Source organism: Mobula birostris, chromosome 3, assembly GCF_030028105.1.
Source record: "Mobula birostris isolate sMobBir1 chromosome 3, sMobBir1.hap1, whole genome shotgun sequence".
NCBI classification, from domain to species: Eukaryota; Metazoa; Chordata; class Chondrichthyes; order Myliobatiformes; family Myliobatidae; genus Mobula; species Mobula birostris.
The window spans coordinates 124269621-124294881 of record NC_092372.1 but is presented as its reverse complement, the minus strand read 5'-3'; the positions used below and the strand labels follow the sequence as shown (position 1 = coordinate 124294881).

Sequence of the window (25261 nt, the reverse complement as noted above, 5' to 3'; positions counted from 1 at the left end):
TGGAAAACTCCTTACTGACGGCACCAGAATTGAACTCTGAACTCTGATGCCCCAAGTTGTAATAGTGTCACGCTCACCGCTAAGCTAGCATGGCACCCCAAAATTAGAAAGTCAATCATTTTTCAAAATGGGGTTATTTCCTGTTCAGCATCTGTTCTGAATGCCAAGCAGCTGAGACTCTGAATTAAACTACGAAGCAAGTTCACAGGATTATTTATATTATCTTCATAATGCATTAACTAACTTCAGTGGTAACAGTTATTTACATAATCCTTCATGTGATCCCAGGAATGAAAGTGTTAGTGTATGACGAGCCTTTGATGGCTCTGGGTCTGTACTCGCTGGAGTCAAGAAAAAAAGTGTGGGGGGGGTGTCTCATTGAAACCTATCAAATATTGAAATGCCTAGATAGAATGGAAGTGGAAAGATTTTTCCAGTAGTGGGTGAGTCTAGGATCAGAGGCCACAGCCTCAGAATAGAAGAACGATCCTTTAAAACAGAGATGAGGAGGAATTTCTTGAGCCAGAGAGTGGTGAATCTGTGGAATTCTTTGCCACACTTCAGCTGTGGGTATATTTAAAGTAAAGGTTGACAGCTCGTTGATTCTTCAGGGCATCAAAGGTTAAAGGGATAAAACTCAGATTAGGGTTGACAGGGTTAATAATCAGAATGGCGGAGCAGACTCGAAGGGTCAAATGGCCTAATCCTGTTTCTATATCTTATGGTCAAAATATTTCTCTGGACAAAATAATTTTGCTTTACCACAAACGAACATGCTCGGACATTTACTGATATATTCATAAATATAATCAGTTGCACATGCAAACACAAAAACATGTATGTACAAACATGCAGACCTAATCTACAAACGTATCAAACAGAAGCCTATCCTGAAAACTACCTACAAATAAATACTGCCTCCATTCTACGCTAGTTGAAAGTCCGTGATCATAACTGTACGATTAAGAGGAGAAAATATGGGAATAGGTTGTTATGCAAAATAAGACACCGGGCCCCTGCTCTAACTGCATGATGAGGCAGCCTCACCACAAACGAGCGGTTTCAACAGAACATCTTACCACCAGCTATGAACATTAACAACTAAAGGCCTTCCTGCCAGCATTCGCGTCCCGAGAGAGAATAACTAAAACTGAATGTGGTCGCCATCTAAGTTTCGAGTTCAGCTGCAGAACGGACAGTTACAGGCTGTGAGCAAGCTCCACAATTCACTGCACTTTATCAGATGGATTGTAAAGAAACAAATCCAGGAATTAAGATTTTAGTTTTAGACTCAGATTACAGAGGTGTAATTAAACACAGGCTCCTTCTGAAATCTTTAAAGACTTCCAAGAGTTAAGGTTATGCTCCATAACAGTAATCTGTAGTTCTACACTCTCACCACTCTCCCTCGTTCAAATCAGCTGAAAATAGGCTACTGCTGATTGGACAGTGAAATATCACAGCTGAATGTGACGAACGGCCATGGCTGGCGGTGACCCATAAGACATGAGCAGAATTAGGCCATTCAGCCCATCGAGTTTGCTCTGCTATTGCATCATGGCTGATCCCAGATCCCTGTCAACCCCATACACCTGCCTTCTCGCCATATCTTTTGATGCCCTGACCAATCAGGAAGCTATCAACTTCTGCTTTAAATATACCCATGGACTTGGCCTCCATTGCGGTCTGTGGCAGAGCATTCCACAGATTCACCAGTCTCTGGCTAAAGAATTCCTCCTTACCTCCATTCTAACCTCAAACCCCACAGGGAGGATTGAATCCGACAAGGGGGCTGAGCGAACTGCGCCTCTTCTGCGTTGTAAGGTAAAAAAGATCATCTCGACCTTCAACGCAAACACCATCCGCCTCTTGCCTCGATGCACAGAGTTAGCATCACAGGCAAGCAGCTACGAGATCTCCATCCTGGGGATCCAAGAACACGGTCATGTACACCCTGACGAAGAGATAAGGATCACAGAGGTAGAGGGGATGCACCTCATCACCTCGTCCGCATGGAGAGAGCCGACGACGATGTCAACACAAGGTGGAGTAGGGCTGATGTTGAACTGCAAGGTGAAGAAGGCACTGAGGGGCGTAGTCTCAGTCAGTGACAGAATCCTTACTGCGGAATTCGACAGAAACCCGGTGACCTCTGTCATCATCTGTTACTCCCGGCACAACTGCAGCGAGGAGGGGGTGGAGGCCTTCTACTGTAAACTTCACGAAGCTGTCACTTCAATATTGGCACATAACTTCCTGGCTGTGCTCGGCGATTTTAATGCCCAGGTCGGACTGGAAGATGTTCCATACTCATATCAAGACTTTACCAACAGAAATGGACAATATCTAGTTGATTTCATCCAGGAGCACATTGCTGCCAACACACAATTCAAGAAGCGAGCTGGTAAACTGTGAACATATGAAAACAGAGCCTCCATCTACAGGAAACAGCTCGATTACATCCTCATGAGAACGAAATGGCGTAATTGTGTGATCAACACGGAAGCCTACAGCACCTTCAACTCGGTCAGTTCTGACCACAGAGTAGTGTCAATGAAAGTGAGACTGAGCCTGCGGCAACCATAGCCACAGGTCCCAAGGAGAAGATAGACTGGAAGGCATTGTCCTCACAATCTGTTCTTCAAGCCCAGTACACAGTGGAAGTGAGAAATCGCTTCAGCCCACTGGAAAGGGGGGAGGAAGAGACTGCCACCGACTGCTATCAATGGCTCATAGACGCACACACAGATGCAACAAAGAGTTTGCCTACTGTGAAGCGAATCAAGAAGAGTCGGATCTCGAAACATTCTGACGTCGTCGCAGCAAGAAGTGTGGTCAATGCTTGTCATGCTGAACTTAGAAGGAGCGAAACAGAAGAGCTAAGAGACAGATTCAAGACAGCAAAGAAGAATCTCTTTGCCACCTACGACCGACTGAAGGAAGAGGAACTAGCTGAGAGGATTAGAGAGATAGAAGCTGCTAATGAAGACATGCAGCATGGAGAAGCATGGCGCCTGGTCAATGAGATCAGTAGACGGAAGAAGTCCCCATCAGGTCAAGTAAGTGGTAAAACAGCAGAGGACCGTGTCCTGACATGGTTTACCCACTTTAAGAACCTGCTGTGAAGCCCTCCAACGATCACGGAAGAAGAAGAGGCCATACCCACAATACTAACGCAAGTCGACATCGATGACGGCCCATTCACCATTGAGGAACTGAAGAAGGCCAAGTATGCAGTCAAACAGAGCAGGAGCACTGGACCAGATGGGATACCACCAGATGTCCTGAAGAACCGCGACCCGGACGACATCTTGCTGGACATGTGTAATATGGCACTGATGAAAGGCGACAAACCAGAACGGTGGTCACTCTCAAATATTATCCCAGTCCCCAAGTCTGGATCCCTCACAAAGACAGATAACTACCGCGGTATCAACTTGACCTGCATCTTAGCAAAGTTATACAATCGGATGATCTTGAACAGGATTCGCACCGCCATTGACCCTACACTAAGATTCAATCAGAATGGTTTTCGGCAGAAGCGCACGACAGTAATGCAAATACTTGCTCTCCGTAGGATCATCGAGGAAGTCAAGAAGAACAAGCTACCAGCCGTGCTTGCTTACATCAATTTTCGCAAAGCTTTTGACTCCATTCACCGAGGTAAAATGCTGAAGATCCTGAAAGCTTACGGAGTGCCAGACCGTCTACTGAGAGCAATAGAGTCCAGCTATACCAAACGAAAGCTGTATCACCAGACGGAGAAACAGCGGTGTTCGAGTTCCTAGCCGGTGTGCTGCAAGGAGACACTCTGGCACCCTACATCTCTATAATCGTCCTTGATTACGCTCTGCGTCAAGCTACCAAAGATCATGACAAGCTTGGTTTTACCATAAAACCAGGACGAACCAATAGATTCAGACCAGTTACACTCACAGATCTCAATTTTGCAGATGACATAGTCCTGCTCTCTGACCAGATGGAGGAAGCACAGCAGCTACTGACAGAAGTGGAAATTGAGTGCAATAAAGTTGGATTTCACCTAAACACTAAAAAGACAGAGTACATGGCATTTAACTGTGACGAAGGTACTCTCAAGACCGTAGTGAATGATACCATTAAGAAAGCCTTTGACTACAAGTACCCCGGGTCAGGAATGATGAGTTCGGAGAAGGACATAAAGATACGGAAGGCGTTGGCGTGGAGGGCTATGAACGACATGAAGGAAATCTGGAAGTCGAACCTGACCAGAGGGCTTAAAAAGAGGATTTTCATAGCAGACGTACAGCTGTGAGACATGGACACTCACCAAGACTATGCGAAAGTCTCTAGATGGTTGCTATACATGAATGCTCCGGATGGCTCTTGACGTGAGTTGGCAACAACACATAATGAACGTCGAGCTCTATAACGACCCACCGATGCTCTCCACTAAAATCCAGGCGAGCTACCTGCCAGCCTAGTCATCATATGGGACCCAAGCACGGGAGGATGAACTCTGGGCGCCCTCTCAAGACTATGGTCAACACGCTCCTAGAAGACGGCGGCGCGGCTAATGTAGATGAACTGAACAGACTGATGAGGGAGAGGGAGAAGTGGAGAGTCTGTCATCGTGCCTGATGCCAGCCCCCTAGGCCTGAGTCGACATAGTAGTAGTAGCCCGTTCTAAAAGGTCGCCGCTCAATTTTGAAGCTGTCCTCTAGTTCTGGGTACCCCCATGCCTTTCCTCACCCCCTCATCCCACGGCGGCCCAGGACGTGGCCTCTCTCCCCTCACCTACTCAATGGACCTGGCCGCGGGTTATGCTACACCCCCACCCCATGAATATAGGGACCCCACCCCTGGAAGCCTGCCAGTGATGATCAGGACTGCCACGTCTGACCAAGCGGCACTGAGAGATCATTGTTTTTGCATGCTTCCTTCAATCACGACAACAAACTGACCTTCATCCCTTGAATTACAGAAGGATTATTACAGGGGCAAAAGCCCCTGATGGGGGGGGTGGGTGTGTGGGTGTGCGCGCGCTTCCGACGTGCACCGTGTGCATGGGACGTGTGCATGGGTGTGAACTCAGCAGGTCAGGCAGAATTAATGAAGATGAATAAATAGTGGAAGTTTCAGGCCGAGCCCCTTCACCAGGACTGGAAAGAAAGGGGGAAGACACCAGAAAAAAGGTTGAAAACAACCCAAGTTTGTCCAAACCTCCATTACAGCACGTGTTCTCTAATCCAGGCAGCAAGCATCCTGGTAACCTTTTTCTGCATCCTCTCCAAAGCCTCAACATCCTTCCTATACAACAGCAACCAGAACTACAGTACATGCAATGCAGTACTACAGATGCAGCCTAACTAGAGTTTCATGAAATTGCAGCATAACTTCCTGACTTTGGAACTCAGTGCCTGCAACTAGTAAAGGTAAGCGTGACAGATGCCTTCTTAACCACCCTATCCATTCCGGGCACCTCTGCGTCAAAAACTTTCCCCTTACACCTCCTGAATTCTCTTGGCTGGCATCCAGTCCAACTCATCCAGATTCTAATTTTTATGCTATGATTCTCCCCCTCACCTTTGAGCTTTTTTTTAAAGAAAGTAATTAACAAAGTCAATAATCCTGTGTCACCCTAAATCTGAATATGAACCAGTGAGGGGATATATTTCTGCACTCAAGGCGAGAAGCCTGCTCGCAGATCAACACATCTCATCCCATCCAACTTCCAAATGTCACTTGGCTTTAAGATAGAGATGCCTAACTAACTCAAAGTTCCAAGTAAATATATTATCAAAGTACTTATATATTACCATATACAACCTTAAGATTCATTTTCTTGCAGGGATTCACAGTAAATACAAGAAACACAATAGAATCAGTGAAAGACCACACCCAAAGAGGGTGGCAGACACCAACAGAATCAATCAATCAATTCGTAAGGCCAGTGATGTTGTGGGGATGGAACTGGACTCTCCCACGGTGGTGTCTGAAAAGAGGATGCTGTCTAAGTTGCATGCCATCTTGGTCAATGTCTCCCATCCACTACATAATGTACTGGGTGGACACAGGAGCACATTCAGCCAGAGACTCATTCCACCGAGATGCAGCACAGAGTGTCATAGGAAGTCATTCCTGCCTGTGGCCATCAAAATTTACAACTCCTCCCTTGGAGGGTCAAACACCCTGAGCCAATAGGCTGGTCCTGGACTTACTTCATAATTTACTGGCATAATTTACATATTACTATTTAACTATTTATGGTTCTATTACTATTTATTATTTATGGAGCAACTGTAACAAAAACCAATTTCCCCCAGGATCAATAAAGTATGACTATGACAACAGGAAGGACAAACAACCCATGTGCAAAAGGCGACACTGTGTAAATACAAATAGAAAGAAAAAATAAATATTAATAATAAATAAACAATAAATATTGAGAACATGAGATGAGTCCTTGAAAGTGAGTCCATGGGTTGTGGGAACATTCCAATATTGGAGCGAGTGAACCTGAGTGGACTTATCCTCTCTGGTTCAAGGGCCTAATGGTTGAGGGCTAATAACAGTTCCTGAACTTGGTGGTGTAGATCCCGAGGCTTCTGTGCCTTCTTCCCGATTTTTTATTTGCCAAGGAACTTTAAAATACTGAGAAAATGCACTTCGGGGGAAGGGATTGGGGTTGCACACGATGAGGTCGGTTCAACCAGAAGGCACGGAGGAAGCTTTAACTAACAGGCCAGAAGACGGGCTTTATAGCGTGTCAGTGTGATATATAAAAAAAACTTGTGCACACTCCACCCAACTCTACTCTACAGGAGTACTGCGCCATCGCTATGGGTTTCCCGTTACTAGTTGGACGATAAACTCAAGATTGAAGACCTGTGAAAACCCCCCCGTTGTTCCCTCAGCGAAACACGGCAGTAGCAGACGATTAAAATTCACGGCAGGATATGGAGCAAGAACGCCGATACTCCACAGCGAACTCTGCGGAAAAGCTGGCTGGGTACACCTGGCTGAACAACGCGCTAGGTTTAAGGAAAAGCACCCGCCACGATTCCATTAGGGAGATACTTCGCTTCGCCTCCTTCACGCACTCATGCTCCGGTTCATGCCCGGCCTACACCTTGCCACTCGCATACTGTCTCTCAAAGCCACGCAAACGCCAAGCTCAGATCGCGAGCGCTGATCTCGCCAACGGTAGACCCCCTTACCCATGGGTGAACGAAGAACTCCGTGATCTTTGCGGGACTTGTCGGGTTCACTCACTTCGTCGCTAACAGGTCGCCGAATGCGGCGGGGTTAACGTGGAAGCGACACTTAATACGGCACGACCTCCAGCCGCTCACGGGGCTAGAGGGCCCCAGCATTCTCTGCACAGCGCGGACAGCGCTGAACGCTTCTCCGAGCAGAAACCGTGAACGAGTAATATTAATAACTATTTATAGAGCACTTTTTATACAAAACGATGTATTCAAAGTGATTTACAATGGGATAAAGTACAAACATGAAAATAAAATAAATACGAATATAAAAGAGAAACGGAAGTCAGTTAAAAGCAAGGTTAAATAAATAGGTTTTGAGCTGGCGTTTAAAAGTGTCAACTGAGTCTTCATCCCTTACAGTTTTAGGTATTGAATTCCACAATTTAGGAGCGTACTTCAAAATAAAGATGACCTGCCAATTGTCTTTCAGAAAGATTGTTTAAATTCAATATACGGACGGAATAAGACATGAGAGCTCGAGCTGGATTATAAAACGAAAGCAATTCTGTGACGTACCCTGATCCCAGACCGTTAAGAGTTTTAGAAACAAGTAAGAGAATTTCAAAATCAATTCTGAATGATACAGGAAGCCAATGCAAAGTAGCTAAGACAAAAGTGACGTGTTCCCTCATCCTGGTTTTGGTTAAAAGTCTAGCTGTGGTGTTCTGAATGAGTTGAAGTTTGCCACTAGATTGCTTTGGAAGGTCAGTAAAAAGTGCATTGCAGTACCTAGTCTACTCGATATAAAGGTATAATTTAGTTTCTCAGCATCATTACGTGGCAGAAGCGGCTGTGCCTTTGCAATAATTCTTAAGTGTAGAAATGCTGGTCTGATCACTTAGTTTATGTGGAATTTAAAATTGAATTCTGAATCTGGGACAACACCCAGGCTTGTTACTTCTGATTTTACAAGGTGTGTGGGTGGGGTGGGGTGGGGTGGGGTGGGGTGGGGTGGGGTGGGGTGGGGGGCGAGGGCGAGGCGAAGCAAGTTCCTAAGGCTATCAAGAGGTTTATCTTTTTTTGGAGTGGAGTGAGCCTGCTACTCGAACCTCTCACGGCGCAGTGCTCTTCCAGTTCTCGGATCAAAACCGACCATCTGCCTCGTCCCAGTACCGATCGCCCTCCACCAGTGCTCAATCATATAACGACCTTTAGCTGCATTACAGCCTAACTCACAAAATGCTGGAGGTCCGGTCACGTCTAAGGACAGCAGTAAACAGTCGAATTTCCAGGCCGAGACCCTTCATTAGGATTTGGCTACATTAAAGAACCAATTCATAAGGCGAAGGGACGGGATTTCAAAACTGGTAATCGCTTCAGTCCTCTCTGTGCTCTACTGTGCCACAACCGTTCATTAAAATTGCAACCTGCTGTTATATTTGCGGCTGTCCAAGCTAAAGTGTGAGTTGAAGTCCCGCCCCGGCTAGCCTGTTCAATTTGCGCTGGCATTTACTCTGGTGTTCCCAGAACTGGGGGAATTCCACGGGAACATATTGGCATTCACATCGGCACTCCGATCCGGGCTGATCCGCTGTTTCTACCCAAGGATCGTCTATGTCCCCAGTGCAGGACAACGGGTGTTTCATGGTCTAAACCATTAAGCCAGTACATTCCTAACTGGCTTCAGTCTACCAGACTAGAAAAGACATTGGAGCAGAGTTAGGCTAGTTGGCCGATCGAGTCCGCCCCGCCCATTCCACCATGGCTGATTTTATATCCTCTCAACCCCATTCACCTGTCTTCTCCCCATAACCTATGATGCCCATATTAATCAAGAACCTACCAACCTGCGCTTTAATATATTCAACGACCTGGCCTCTACAGCCGCCTGTGGCAATGAATTTCTTTGGCTAAAGAAGTTCCTCCTCATCTCTGATCTAAAATGACAACTAAGCACAGCTCGAAGCCTTCACGTGTGGCTTACCTACTAAACTCGGCAGGACCGTTTCTACTGACAGAAGAACAGGCAAAGCCGGGTTTCTGGGATCTTAAAACCTGTCACTTCGGGTAGATGGAGCTCGTCAGCCGTGTTTGGCGGTTCATCTAGGAGAACGAAAAATCTGATGTCGAACCTCCACTGCGTATACACACCCACGGAGAAGGCTTCGTGAGTAAATCCCAAGGAAAGGTTCGGAGCTGGCGTCTCTAAGGCAATCCCACGTTGGGTTGAACACTGGCAATCCTCGCGATGCCGCTGGTGCTAAACTGTAAAGGGTTCTGCTACTGCTGTTCCTTTGGATGTGGTATATTTGGATTTTCAGAAGGCTTTTGACAAGGTCCCACACAGGAGATTAGTGTGCAAACTTAAAGCACACGGTATTGGGGGTAAGGTATTGGTGTGGGTGGAGAGTTGGTTAGCAGACAGGAAGCAAAGAGTGGGAATAAACGGGACCTTTTCAGAATGGCAGGCGGTGACTAGTGGGGTACCGCAAGGCTCAGTGCTGGGACCCCAGTTGTTTACAATATATATTAATGACTTGGATGAGGGAATTAAATGCAGCATCTCCAACTTTGCGGATGACACGAAGCTGGGTGGCAGTGTTAGCTGTGAGGAGGATGCTAAGAGGATGCAGGGTGACTTGGATAGGTTGGGTGAGTGGGCAAATTCATGGCAGATGCAATTTAATGTGGATAAATGTGAAGTTATCCACTTTGGTGGCAAAAATAGGAAAACAGATTATTATCTGAATGGTGGCCGATTAGGAAAAGGGGAGGTGCAACGTGACCTGGGTGTCATTATACACCAGTCATTGAAAGTGGGCATGCAGGTACAGCAGGCGGTGAAAAAGGCGAATGGTATGCTGGCATTTATAGCGAGAGGATTTGAGTACAGGAGCAGGGAGGTACTACTGCAGTTGTACAAGGCCTTGGTGAGACCGCACCTGGAGTATTGTGTGCAGTTTTGGTCCCCTAATCTGAGGAAAGACATCCTTGCCATAGAGGGAGTACAGAGAAGGTTCACCAGATTGATTCCTGGGATGGCAGGACTTTCATATGAAGAAAGAATGGATGAACTGGGCTTGTACTCGTTGGAATTTAGAAGATTGAGGGGGGATCTGATTGAAACGTATAAGATCCTAAAGGGATTGGACAGGCTAGATGCAGGAAGATTGTTCCCGATGTTGGGGAAGTCCAGAACGAGGGGTCACAGTTTGAGGATAGAGGGGAAGCCTTTTAGGACTGAGATTAGGAAAAACTTCTTCACACAGAGAGTGGTGAATCTGTGGAATTCTCTGCCACAGGAAACAGTTGAGGCCAGTTCATTGGCTATATTTAAGAGGGAGTTAGATATGGCCCTTGTGGCTACGGGGGTCAGGGGGTATGGAGGGAAGGCTGGGGCGGTGTTCTGAGTTGGATGATCAGCCATGATCATAATAAATGGCGGTGCAGGCTCGAAGGGCCGAATAGCCTACTCCTGTACCTATTTTCTATGTTTCTATGTTTCTATACGCTATGTGGGGGTGGGGGTGGGGGTTGGGGTGCTGCTATATGGGGCAACAGCTTGCTCTCCATATTGTACTGTTCTGGCTTGCACAGACAGTTAGGTCGACCGCAACCAAAGGAGGGCTTCCACTTTCACTGACAGGTTGCTACCCCCGGCGGCGGCCTTGCCTGGTCACTAGGCACCGACATCCGACAGAACGGTAGTCCGAAACCGCAATGCGTGCGGCTAATCTACAAGTAACCGCGCCAGTAAACGCTTCCATTCCACATACTATGTGGCTACACCGCAGACCAGTGGAAGTACGACACGTTTTCCGTTCTTATCTCAGAGCCTCATATTAGATAGGGAAATGGTTAATAATTGGATCAACTGTAAGAGGCCATCGACTGTAGTCCTCTACTCCCCTTCCACATCCAAGATTGACCTGTTGTGTGTTAAGAAACGCTCTTCTGCACATCGTGGTTGTAAAACGTGGTTATCTGAGTTACCGTCAGTTTGGCCTCTCTCTAATGACGCTAGGGGTTTTGGTCATTGCTTTTTCGTTCTTCACACGATTCTCTGTTAACTGTATGGACTATTGTGCGTGAACACCACAAGAATCAACAGTTTCTGAGACACCCAAACCACACCGTCTGGCACCAACAATGAATCCATAGATATTTGCGTTAATAGGGTGTTCAGGTGTCCCTAAAAAAGTGGCCACTGATTGTTTACGTTAACAAAGTTAAGCATCTCTGAGTAGTTCAAATAACATTACGCCACATTTTTTTATCCATTGTCAACGTTACCTATGACTGACGCACTGGAAAAACCGGATGTTGGTATCAATAAGCACCAAGTGCGCGGCTAGATACAGTATCATAGATCAACGGACAGGGAGTGGGAAACGCTACCGACTACTTCCAGTCTACGTCAACGTATTTTGGACTAATGTTCCTGAACTGTTGCCAAAACTAGATGATCAACATGACTATAAAGGTAGAATTTCGTTCCTAAGTTACAATAACCACGGCGACCAACTCTGCGCTTCTGTTTTGAAGTTAGAAACCAGTATTGATACTATTCGGAGAAAACAAAACATTGTCGACAAAAAAAGTTCTGTGAGGTGTGTGTGTGTGTGTGTGTGTAGGAGGGGTGGTTGACTTCTCGATTCCAGACCCTGTATCTGTCTGAGAGTGCCACGTTCACCAATATATAAGGGGAGGGGAGAAGCGGGATCTAGCATGCAACAGATTGACCCAGGTGAGAAGGGGCCAAGTGAGCGAGGGAATGGTGCAGGTAGATACAGGGGCTGCGAAATGGGGCTACAAAGGCAAAGTGCTGGAGGAACTCAGCAGGTCAGGCAGCCACCGTGAAACTGGATCAACAGTCCTCGTTTTGGGCCGAGACCCTGAACTCGACAGGACTGGAAAGGAAGAGGGAAGATGCCAGAATAAAAAAAAGTGGGGAGAGGGGAAAGAAGACAAGCTAAAATGGGATAGATGAAGCCGGCGGGTGGGGGAGGGGGAGTATCTAAGAAGCACGGAGCTGATAGGTGGAAAGAGCTGAAAGAGGGGGAATCTGAGAGGAGAGTGGATGTGGTTTTTTTTAAAAGGGAGGAGAGGCGCCATCTGCAGAATTTGTCGTGTTCTACAGGGCTACAAAGGTACGTCCACATGCCACACAACAGTCACCACCCTGAATAAACTCGTAAGAACTGGTCAACTTGTACTGGGACTACAATCAAAAGACTCAGTTTTCACTTCCCAGTGAGGGGCTTTGCTGTCCGACTGTCCCACGTCCCATCCTTAACAACAAAGATATGCTTCTAGTAAATGTGCACATAAATGACTTTCTGATCCAAGATTATTTCGCGTAGAAGTTACTTTCATTCTCTGATGCATCTTTACTATGATTACATCGTAAATTGATTTTTGGGGCACTGAACCGAAATGAAATCCGCTCATATTTTCGTTCTTGACGATAACTCGGTATTTACACATTCAACAAAAACATATATCGTCTCAGAGTGCTGAGGCTCTCAATGCCCGGCATTGATGCCCAGTAGCATCAATGAAGAGGGAAATAGTGGACCTGCGTTTTGTTTCCCCAATCCTCCCCGTTCTCTACAACTCTGCTTTTCCGTGCTAACTTTTCCATCTTCCTGTGAAAGTAATCTCTCACTTTCTCCCTCGCTTTATTTTGCTTTTTCTTTATTTCTGTCTCTATCTTCCCCCTCTTTTTCTCTTTCTACCCTCTATGTATCTCTCTTTGCCGTCGTTCCTCTATTTCTTTTTCTGTCTCTCTCTCTCTCGCTTTCTCCCTCTCTCTTCTCAAATATTTCTTTCCCCTCTCTACTTTCTATCTCACCCTCTCTAGCTTTCTGTCTTTCTCCTTCTCTTTCTTCTCTCTATTTCTTTCTTCCTCTATCTTTCGCCCTCTCTTTATTGCTCCCTTTTTCTATGTACCTCTCACTTCTCCCTCTCCCTTCTGCCGACGCAGCCTGGCGTAGAGAGCACCTCCAGCTATTTCTGTTTTTTTTATTGACAGAATCAGCTGAGGGGTTCCGATAATTTACTTGCCTGCCTTTTCCTGGAGATTAGCAACGCACTCACCGATCGCACACTTTTCAAATGTGACCCTAACCTACCCCATGGGATTTTTAAAACCGGGACGGACAAGAATCTAATGGGGTCGCAATGGCCGTGTTTTTCTGTTGGCCTCACGTTAAGCCCAAGTCAACAACTACGTCAGTGCACCGCAGTGTTTACTTCATTGCTTCCCTTACAACCCCCGGTTAATTATCTTTCGTCAACGGAAAAAAACACTTCTTCCTCTTATTAATTATACCCCCATCGCCGTTCGTCCCCTCTCTCTTTCCCATCTCTCCCTCCGAACGCTTCACGCGTTTCTCCACTCAATCTCTTCTGCTGCTCATTCGCTCCGCCTCTTCGACAACACCCCGTCCCATCCTGTCTCCCTCGATCCCCACCCCCCCCCCTCGTCTTGTGTCCACTCCACCTCCTTCACTTTACTGTCTCCTTCAGACCATATTTCCCTCCTCTCCTCCCAATCCAGTTCCGCTCTCCCCCTCGGTCTGCATCGCATTTTCGAACTACTACCCCACCATCCCCATGTGGCCTTTGCCCTCACTTTCTCCTCCCTCCTCCATCTTCCTGCTACTCCGCCACCCGCTCTCTTCAACCTCCTCTTCCTTCCCACCCCTCCATCACTGTCCTTTTCTCCCATTCCCTCTCTCCATCAATATTTCTCCCCTTTCCGTCTGCCTCAGCCTGTCCTTTCCTTCTCACTTCCTCGACGCCCTTCCAATTGTCACCTCCCTACCTTTCCCTCGCGATCCCGCCATTCCCTGCCTTCCCCTTCCCCACTTCTTTACCGCCCAAGTGCACAGTTCCACTCTTCTCCTTCCATCCCCACCCATACGACATACCGAGCAGAATTAGGCGATTTAGCCCATCAAGTCTGCTCTGCCATTCCATCATGGCTGATTAATTGTTCTCCCGCCTTCTCCCCATAACCTTTAACGCCCTGACTAATCAAGAACCTGTCAACCTCCACCTTAAATATACACAATGACTCGTCCTCCACAGCCGACTGTGGCAATGAATTCCACAGTCACCATTCTCTGCTTAAAGAAATTCCTAACGTCTGTTCTAAATATATATCCTTCTATTCTGACTCTGTGCCCTCTGGACCTCGACTCCCCCACAATAGAAAACCTCCTCTCCACATCCCCTCACCTAGACTTTTCTTTCCCTTTAACCCTCTGCTCCCCCCATCCCGCCCCCGCCTTGCCCACTCCCTCCCCTATCCCACCACCCTTCTCTCCCTCCCAGTCTACCTCACCAGATCCATCTTTCCTTCATTCCCTTTCTCCGAACCTCCCCTACTTTCTCCTCCAGTACCAGGCCCCCTCCCCTCTCCTGACACCTCACACTTTATCAACTCGTCCGATCCCTCACACCTATCCGTATCTGTCCGTCCCTCTCATCTGCTTCGTCCTCCCTTCCCCTGCCTCTAACTTTACCGTTGCCTCCCTCTTCCCACCTACCACTATCCCCATCCTCATTTCAATTTGTCTCCACATAACTCTCACCAACTACCCGCACCCTCACCCCATCTACACCCATCACCTCCACCCCACTTACCACCATCCTCACCCTATCTACAACTCTCAGCCATCCCTCCTCCTCTCTACTCTCACCCCAATCTCTTTGCACCATCACCCTGCCTTATCCCCAGTCTCATCCCACCTACCCCACCCTCATCTCTTCCTCCTCTTCCCTTCACCCTCCCTCTTCCCACCTCTCCCTGTCCTGGTCCCACCATTGAATTTTCCCCATTCTCCCAATTCCCACACTTGCCTTTTTCTCTCTCTACCTCAATCCATGTCTCTTCCTCCTTGCCCCAATCCCCCCTCTTCCCATCTTTCCCTTCCAAAATGACCTAATTCTGCCGTTTCATTATCTGCTCTTCACTGCCCTTGATGTTTGCCCTGAATTCCCACCCTGCCCTCTATGCCCACAAACACAGCTCCCACTCCACACCACTTTTCTTCACTAACTCCACACCACTTTCCACTCCTCTTACAAACCCACAACACTACATACCTCCCGCTCCACACCCAGCCACTGCCACCAAGCAGATTTCCACCATAAACCTTCAAAACACCCTCCGGAGCCATGCTCCACCACCAAAGCCCAACATCGCACCCACCCTTCTCATCCTTCATCTCCCACATCTCACTCTCCGTTACAACCCCTCTTCCCCACCCCATATCCTTGCCCTTCTCTGCAGCTTCCTGCTCTCACCTGTATTAAACTCCCCATTTCATCTGCCATTTTAACATCCCACCACACTGCCTTCCCATCAATTCCCAAAGTGCCTCATCTCCGCCCTCAACACCTCATTTCAGAACCTCATCTTCACAGCCACACCCAAGCCCCTCTCTTCCTTGGAAACCCCTCTCAACCTCATAGTTGTTAATTTCACCCTCCCACTATACTCTGACCCATCCTCCCACTCCTCCATTCTCTTCCCCACACCCGCCCCACACTCCTTGCAGCTTCTGTCCTGTCCTCTCCTCTTGTCTGCACCCTCAGCCTCCCATACATTCCGGTCCTTCTAAGTTGATGCTACTCCTCCTCCCATCCAGCGCTAAACATCCAATTAGACTGCCACAGTCGTGTAGTGGTTACTGTGACGCTATTGCATCACGGGATGTCAGAGTTCAGAGTTCAATTGCAGCATCTTCTGTACATCCTCCCCGTGCAATGTCTGGGTTTTCCCCGGGTCCTCCCGTTTTCTCCCACAGTACTGTGCCGGGTAGAATTGCAAATTGTCCCATGATAAAGTCAGGGTTCTCAGGGATACTGGGGCAGACAGCTCACAGGGTTGGCAAGGCCTATTCTGCTCTGCACTGCTAAATACATAAATAAACTTCCCACCAGCTTCAACCATACTCCCATCCATCCTCAACCACTGCTTCCTTCCACCCTCAACGACCCCTCCCTCCGACCTCAACCACAACTTCCTTCCACCCTCAATGACCCCTCCCTCCGTCAACCACAACTTCCTTCCACCCTCAACGACCCCTCCCCTCCGTCCTCAACCACAACTTCCTTCCACCCTCAACGACCTCTCCCCTCCGTCCTCAACCACTGCTTCCTTCCACCCTCAACGACCCCTCCCTCCATCCTCAACAACTTCCTTCCACCCTCAACGACTCCTCTCCTCCGTCCTCAACCACAACTTCCTTCCACCCTCAATGACTGCTCTTTTCCACCCTCGACTCCTCCCTTCCATCCTCAACCACAGCCCCCTCCCTCAACTAGCCTATCCCCACCTCTTGGTACCCCATCACTTCCCTTCATTCGTTATTCACCTCCCACCTCACCATGATTTACAGTACTCCCACTGCACAATATCCAATTCCAAACCTGTCTCATGAAAACACTTCCTCCACCTTCAATCTTCAACTCATTGCCACTTCTCATTTCATACACTTCACCAAGACACCCCACTCTATCCCCTCACTTGATACACTTCACTAAGACACCCCACTCTATCCCCTCACTTGATACACTTCACTAAGACACCCCACTCTATCCCCTCACTTGATACACTTCACCAAGACACCCCACTCTATCCCCTCACTTGATACACTTCACTAAGACACCCCACTCTATCCCCTCACTTGATACACTTCACTAAGACACCCCACTCTATCCCCTCACTTGATACACTTCACTAAGACACCCCACTCTATCCCCTCACTTGATACACTTCACTAAGACACCCCATTTTATGCCCTCACAACCCCTCAATACCATCCCTTTCATCAGCCATACAGCATCGAACTGGGTACAGATCCTTCGACCCACCATGTTGTGCTGACCTTTTAAGCTACTCCAACATCAATCGAACACTTCCCTCCTACATACTCTCCGTCGTACTATCACCTTTTTCTTAAATAGCCCAATGTATCTGTCTCTATCACCAGCAATGCCGCCCATCACTCTCTGTGTAAAGAACTTAACTCTGATACCGCCCCCGGACCTACCTCCAGTCACCTTAAAACTATGCCCTCCTTTTACTAGCGATCCTTGCCCCAGGGAAAAAGTCTCTGGCTGTCAACTCTATCTATGCCTCTTATCAAGTCACCCCTCATCCTCCTTCACTCCAAAGGGAAAAGCCCTAGCTCACTCAACCTTTCCTCATAAGACATGTTCTCCAACCACTGACAACCACTTCAGCACTCAGTGCCCCTCAACTTTGCTCCCTCACAACTCTCACAATTGTACTCTCCTTTCTCTTCTCAACCTCCTCAATCACCAGTCATGAGCTCTGTCTTCAGACTCAAGATCTCTCCCCACTTGACTCTGCTCTGCTTAATGCCACCCACCACCACTATACCACCCATTTCACATCCACCAGCCCTCTCGACCTTTGTCCCCTCAACCCACTTATGAATACCTTCAACCCTCATCCCTCCTACGGCATCTTTGCCTCACCCCTTCCATCTCTTGAATTCTCCATCCTCAATGCCCCTACCCCACAACTACTTTTTATGACTTCATGTCCCATCTCTTGCCCCTCATGCCACCCTCTTAAGCCCTCCACCACTCAATTCTCCCTTCCTCCATGCCTCTTCCACTCATCCTTCTATCCCCAACCCCTGCCTCACACTTTCTCTCTGTCCCTTACCTGGCACTCCCCTTTCCTATAACCAGAACTCAGTCGGCCTTCATTCCCTCTGCCCAACACACCGCACAAAACTGCTGTCAGAACTCTCTCCTTTCACCTCTTCTTTCTCCCTCCCATCCCCTTCCCAATTCCATTCCCTCCTCTTCTGCTCTCCATTTGCTCCCCTTTCCCCTCCACTCTCCCTCTCCCTCCTGCCATTCCTCCTCTCCCCTTCTCTAATCTGTTCACTTCCCAATCCGTTCCACCTTTTTCAGTCACCTTTCAGCCCCATTTCCCGCCCCCACCGTTCACCCCTCATCAGACCCCGACGCTCAACCCTCTACTCCCCCTCCAATACCATCCTTCTCCAACCTGCCCTTCTTCTCTCCCCCTCCCCCTACCTCCCCTCCCCCTCTTCACATCACCCCACCTTCCTCCTCCCCGTCCCTGCTTGCTCCTCCTCCACCCTCCCCTCACCTCGCAACTACTCCCCTCCTTCCTCTTCTCCTCGCAGCCACTTTCTCCCCCCTGTCGTTTCGCAGGCTCCTCCCTCCGCCCCGCCGTGTACAGTATATCCAGTTTCAGATGACGTCGGCGGCAGGGTCCCGGCCTCCACCTCAGCTCTGCCCGGCCTCAGGTGGTGGAGACGGGAGAAGCCCATATCCGGCCGCTGCCAAAGAAGCGAAGCGATTACCTGAGGGCGGAGGCCCGGCCCAGCCTCGCTCCGCCCGCCAAAGGTCACCGGTCCGCCGGGCCACGCCCACCCGTCAATCATCCCGTCAATGATTGACACGCTCATCTGCCAATCACCGCGGGGATACCGAACAACCCTGCCGGGGCAACAAGCGCGAGGGCCTGGAGCCTGCAGTGGGGGCAGGCAATGCAACTCTGCATGTGTCTGCAGCACCCAGTGCTCGTTCTTCTCTTCTCCCCTCTGCCTGCGCCTGCTAATGGTTCACAGATCGGTTTTAAATTCAGAGGCTCTCTTAATTTTGAGTGAGCGTCCCTCTCCCCACACACAAAATGCTGAAGGAATTCAGCAGGCCAGGCAGCAAATATGGAAAGAGATGAAACAGTTCCCGGCCGAAACCCTTAATTAGGACCTAGTTTGCCTTGGATAGTTTCCTCCGCTGGCAGATATTTAACTCAAGTACTCCCGTCACACTCTGCCAATACTGAACTCGATTCTCGCATCCGGCTGCGATTTCGTCCGCACTTGTAAGGACTCCTCCGAGTTAATGCGCAAATAAAATTCCTCTTTCATTCTATCAGTTTTATTTTGTCAGAAGGTATTTACTCTGACAGTCGAGGCCGTGTTCGAGATCCCAGAGCCTTCCAACCCAGAACCTTTTGCAGTATTGACAAGGTAAACTAGATTCTAAACACGAGATTCTGCAGATGCTGGAAAACCAAAGCAACACATACAACATTCAGCAGGCGTTTCAGCATTAATAGAAATGAATAAACAGCCGATGTTTCGGGCCGAGACCCTTCCTCAGGACTAATCTACAAACGGATTAGTTGCTTCTGCTTAGAAAGTCCCCTAGAGGGCGTACGTAAGAGAAAAATTAGGCCATTCGGGCCGTCTAGTCTCTCTCCACCATTCCATCAAGTCTGATTTTCTTGCCTTCTCCCTATAGCTTTTGACGCCCATACTTACCAAGAACCTATCCGTGGCAATGAATTCCACAGATTCACCACCCTTCACGCTAAAGGAATTCCACTGCGTCTGCTTGACTTTGAGAGCTTGCTGGATGGGGTGGGTAGGGACCACTTACTCCTGACTCAGTGCTGTCTGCTGGCTAAATGAGGGCATTTCCTCCTGCAGAGCTCCATGGTAGTGTCGTGGTTAGCGTGATGCTATTACAGCTCTGGGTATCAAGAGTTCGGAACCCAATTCCAGTGACACCTGTAAGGAGTCTGTACCTTCTCTCCATGTCTGTCGGTTTGCTCTGGGTGGTGCTGGTTTCTTCCTACAGTCCTAAGATGTACCAGTTAGTAAAGTTAATTGGTCACTGTACATTGTCCTGTAATTCCTCCATGGACGATCCCAAGTCTGGTCGTGAAGGGAGGAGGGATGGACATGGAGCTCGCCACCCCATGCCGCAAAACCCCGAAGCTACACAAACGCCAACAGAAGATGCAAGGACATTATCACTGGGAGAGGAAAGACCTACAAAGATGGCTACACCCAGGGACAACATGAAAGACTGGCCCAGGACCCAGGATTCCAGTGAGCAGCTGTCAGCGGACTAAGCCCCAGCAGGGGTGATGGGACTTAAGAAGAACATGTCCAGTCATTAGGCTGGTGTTAAACTGGAGGGTCGCTGGGTGGCACAGCCTCATTGGGCCGGAAGTGCCCGTTCTGCCCTGAATCTCTAAAAAAGCAAATAAACATTTCCTTAGCTATTGCATCACCTCTGAAAACCCTTGTCTGTCACAGGCTATACAACTGTTACTCTGGGCAACATGAAAATCAGCGACTTTCAGGTGCAAAACAGATACATGGAAGATAGCACCAGACTGACATTCATGTGGGGAAACAATGCAACCAGGAGAAGTACAAAATACAACCCAGACGCAAATACCACAACGAAATTCAGGTGAGGCAATCCTGAGAATTCATGCAGAGCATGAGAACACGGCAGAGAGCCTGGAAGCAGCGAATGGCTGATTCTCTTCTTAGGAAGACAGTTTCAGGATGTGGTGAAGTTTGCGGGAAAGGGACGAGCAAATTCATTGCAAGGCCAGGTAACGTGGAACTTGGCCACAGGCAGTCCCAAGCCTGGCTGTGAAAAGAAGATGGATTGGGCATGCGGATAGCAACCCCATCCCATAAAATTCCAGCACTGCAGAAATGTGAACCAGAAGCTCCAAAGACCTCATCTCTGAGAGGGGAACGATCCTCAGAGATGGGCACAAGAGGTGTTGCAAATGCCGGAAATCTAGAGCAATACACACAGTGTGCTGCAGGAGCTGAGCGGGACAGTCGGGAGCTAAGGATGGGAATAAACAGTTGACGTGTCTGGCCGCCTGGCCTGCTGAGCTCCTCCAGCACATTGTGTGTATCTTCAAAAATGGGCTACACCTGGGAGGAACGTGAAAGGGTGGCCCAGCACCAAGGACTCCTGCGAACTGCTGTCGGCGGCCTATACCCCGGTAGGGATGATGGGCTTATGTGAGCAAGTTTGTAATGTGAACACTAAGTTTATTGGGGCAGGGACGAAACTAGGGTTATAACTGAGAAGCAGTGAGCAATTTTCCTACTGGTTTCGGAAACTCCGTGGAGCCCAAGAGTCGCAGGAGTGGTGCTGGCTAGGTGCTACACAGCAGAGACTCTCAGCGCGGAGCGACAGAGGGTCGAAGAGGTTCGCGAGAATGATTCCAGGAATGAAGGGGTTAACATATGAGCCACGTTTAATAGCTTTGGGCCTTGTCTCGCGGGAGTTTAGAAGAATGGGCATGTCATTGAAACCTATCAAACATTGAAAGGCCTGGACAGCGTGGATGTGGAGAAGATGTTTCCATAGTGGGGGAGCCTAGGGCCAGCCTCAGAATAGACGGATGTCTATTTAGAACAGCGATGGGGAGGGATTTCTTTAGCCAGAGGGTGGTGAATCTGTGCAAATCATTGCCACAGGCGGCCGTGGAGACCAAATTATGGGGTGTATTTAAAGTGGAGGTTGATAGGTTTTCGATTAGTAAGGGTACCAAAGCGTGCGAATGGATAGAAGGTAAGAGAATGGCGTTGAGAGGGTTAACACATCAGCCATGATGGAATGGCCGTGCAGGCTCGATGGGCCGAACGGCCTAATTCTGCTCCTATGCCTTATGGTCCTATGGACAGAAAGGAGCGACATTGCCTTTAGGGTTTGCGGAGTGTCGGTTTAAAAACGGGAAGTGTTTAACAGGTGTAAATAAAGGCGATTGCAGAGGCCGCAGAGACGCGGGAGGCGCGCAGCAACTGCCGAACGCAGCGGAAAAGTGCGCCGTCTCCAGCTTGCAAACACACATCGCTGAGTTGGACAAGTGCAATTGCTTGGAATGCGGAGAGGGGGCAGGCGACACCCGTTTACTAAGGCCTGCACTCCGACAGTACACGGCCGTAAACGTCGGTCCCTCGGGTCTCACTCCCTCTCCCTCCCCCCACTGAACACCAAACATAAAGAACAGCGCCGAGGGCAATAATACCGGCCGAACGACTTCGAGGATTCAGTACCATTTGAGTAAACACCTGCACAGGGAGAAATAAGAGACGGGACACCCGTTTACAAAGATCTGTTCTTTCACCGTCCTAGTTATTCTGACAACAGGCGACCAGAGGGCACTGTTGTCCAGTCAATTACTACAATGCATTTCAGAAGAAGAAAAAGGTTTAAATTCTTACCAGGCGGAACAAGCGTCAATTAACTGCTTGAGAACACGGGTGCGGGCTTTCCCTCACTCTACAACATGCAGTTTTCTCGCAGGGGGGCATAATGCGGATAAAACGGAGTGAGTGGGACTGACTCAGAACGAGGACGATGTGCAGTTCAGCCTCTCAACCTCAGCGGTGTAACGGCGCCGTGTTCCGGGCGCAGCTGTCAATCAGCCGGCAGCCGAAGACGCTATTGTTCCTGCCGCTCGCTTCAAGCTTTCTGCGCAACAGCCCACTTCGAGGTCACGGAGCCACGTGGTCTGAAGCTGCCTGGAGATTAGCGTTCCGCTGTCGCCGGCCTTTGAAAGCCGATTGTGAATTCACTGTGGTCTGCAAATTAGCGAGGCCCCAAACGGCTGGCACTTGCAGTAGGAATATACCCCTTCTGGGGGCGCATTGCTTCCTTCAGTCAGCAGCTGTACTCTACACTTCCACTGATTGTATGTCCACAATGTCCTGATGGCATTGGGACAAAAAGTCCATGAGCAGCGTGGGTGGAACACTTTGGCACCTTTCTGTATATATGTCCTTCATAGCAGGTAGGCCAGTGCCAGTGATGCGTTGGGCATTGTTGTAGAGCCTTCCTGCCCGCCACAGAACAGTTCCTGTGCCTAGCAGTGATTCAGCATGTCTCTCTAAGAGACCCTTAGAGGCACATGGATGATAGGAAACTAGGAAGCTATGGTTAGAACCACCTTAAAGGTCCACTGTCAATTACAGTGCTTTGTACTGTCACAAACACAAGAAAATCTGTAGATGCTGGAAATCCAAAGCAACAGACACAAAATGCTGGAGGAACTCGGCAGGCCTGTACTGACATGTCATGTTCTAGGTTCTATAGCCACCTTGCCAATTCCCATATTATCCTGGCATAGTGGTGGTAGAGACAGATACTGTAGGGGCAGTTAAAAACACTAAAGATTCTACATTTGCTAGAAATCCTGAGAAACACAGAGAAAATGCTGGAGGAACTCAGCAGTCAGGAAGCACCAATGGAGAGGAATAAACAGACAAAGTATCAGGCCAAGACCCTTCAACAAAGGTCCTCATGATGAAGGGTCTCGGCCCGAAATGTCGACTGTTTATACCCTCCACAGATGCTGACTGATCTGTTAAGGTCTCCTGGTATATGGGCGAAAGCAAAATGGAGGGCTGTGGGAAGTGAAGAGTTAGATTGATCTTAGAGCAGGTTAAAGGTCAGCATAACATCGTGGGCCTACTGGCCTGTACTTCTCTATGTCCTATGAAAGTTTGTAACCAGTGAAACAGCCGGCGCAATCCAGCCCGAGTGAGGCCATGTATAAGGCATCTTATCCCTTTACTTGGCCCACTGTTAATGCCGGTAATTCCCAGGTGATCTGTGGCTGACACATGAGATGGTGGGTCAACGTCAGCGATATTAACTGACGTAGCCAATGAGAGAAACACTCTGCATTACTGACCAAACTGCTGATCACGCTAAGTGTCAGCCACACTAAAACCAAAGGGCCAATTTCCAGTGGGCGTGATTTCACCCAGAAATGGTTACTGGTTCGACCATACTCCCTCCCCATCCCCCGCCACCAGACACACGCACCCAAGAAGATCCATTTCAATGCGCACTTGTTCATAACATGTCGCGTGAAATTGCGTTGACGAAAGGTACAGCGTCATTCCGGAGAGGGACTGATGTGGAAACTTTACTGCGGCGGAAAGGAGGCTCTGCACGGGTAGTTAAAACTGCCAGACCCAGCGACGTCACCAGCCTACCCATGTCTCTTACCATCTTGTACACCTCTGTCAGGTCATCTCTCACACTCCCTCTCTCCAAAGAAAAAAAACTTCGCTCGCTGAACTCTTCTTCATTGGGCATCCCCTCTTATCCATCAAGGATATACAATACATACAGAAGGTGCCAGAAAAGAGCCCCGGAAGTTACGAAGGATTCCACATACTTTGTTCAGGGTTTATTCGTCCCACTCCCAACAGGGATGAGGCTACGCCGCACCCACGCCAGAACCACTAGACTCAAAGACAGTTACTTTCCTCAAGCTGTAAGGCTGATCAATACCTCCACCCGCTAACTCGCCCACTGCACTCCCACCACTTTATCGTTTCTAATCAGAAACACTCCAGTGCCTAGCGTCACTTTATGAACATTCATTCAGTCTACAATCATATGTGTTTATATTTCTTGAGAGCATAAGGCCATAAGATATAGGAACAGAATTAGGCCACTTGGCCCATCGAGTCTGCTCCGCCATTTCATCATGATTGATCCTTTTCCCTCTCGGCCCCAGTCTCCTGCCGCCTCTCTGTATCCCCTCATGCTCTGACTATTCAACAATCTATCAACCTCCGCCTTAAATATGCCAAATGACTTGGCCTCCGCAGCCGCCTGTGGCAACGAAGTCTACAGGTTCATCACTGGCAAAAAAAAATCCTCTTCATCTTGGTTGTAAATGATCGCCCCCACCCCCTCTGTAGAGGCCGTGTGCTCTGGTCTTAACTTTTCTACCATAAGATATTTCTTCTCCACATCCACTCTACTGAGGCCTTTCAGCATTCGACAGGTTTCAATGAGGTCAGCCCCACCTTATCCTTCCTACTTCCAGTGAATGCAGGCCCAAAGCCATCAAAAGCTCTTCACATGATAAATCTGTCAATCCCTGAATCATTTTCGTGAAACTCTTTTGAACCCTCTCCGATACCAGCTCATCATTTCTTAATTAAGGGGCCCAAAACTGTTCACAATTCTCCAAATGAGGCCTCACCCGTGCCTTATAGAGCCTCAACACTACATCTTTGTTTTTATATTCTAGTCCTGTCGAAATAAATGCCAATATTGCATTCGCCTTCCTCACCACCGACCCAACCAGCTGAATTAACCTTTAGGGAGATCTGCACAAGGACTCCCAAATCCCTTTGCATCTCAGATTTTAGCATTTTCTTTCCATTTAGAAAATAATCTACGCTTTTATTTGT

At 48.5% G+C, this 25261-nt stretch overlaps 1 protein-coding gene across 4 annotated transcripts in view; it reads right to left on the bottom strand.

Moving 5' to 3' along the window:
• The window catches only part of LOC140195264 (uncharacterized), a 45078-nt gene extending 22605 nt beyond the window's left edge, over positions 1-22473 (bottom strand). Inside the window, exon 1 of one of the 4 annotated variants that reach the window (XM_072253325.1) lies at positions 22268-22473. The gene's annotated coding sequence lies outside the window, so the exon portion shown is untranslated. Of the gene's footprint in view, positions 1-1742; positions 1838-7199; positions 7329-18357; positions 18496-22267 lie in introns of those variants that run through there. The other 3 variants (XM_072253327.1, XM_072253324.1, XM_072253326.1) reach the window with 3 other exon arrangements.
• Between the last annotated feature and the right edge of the window lie 2788 nt (positions 22474-25261).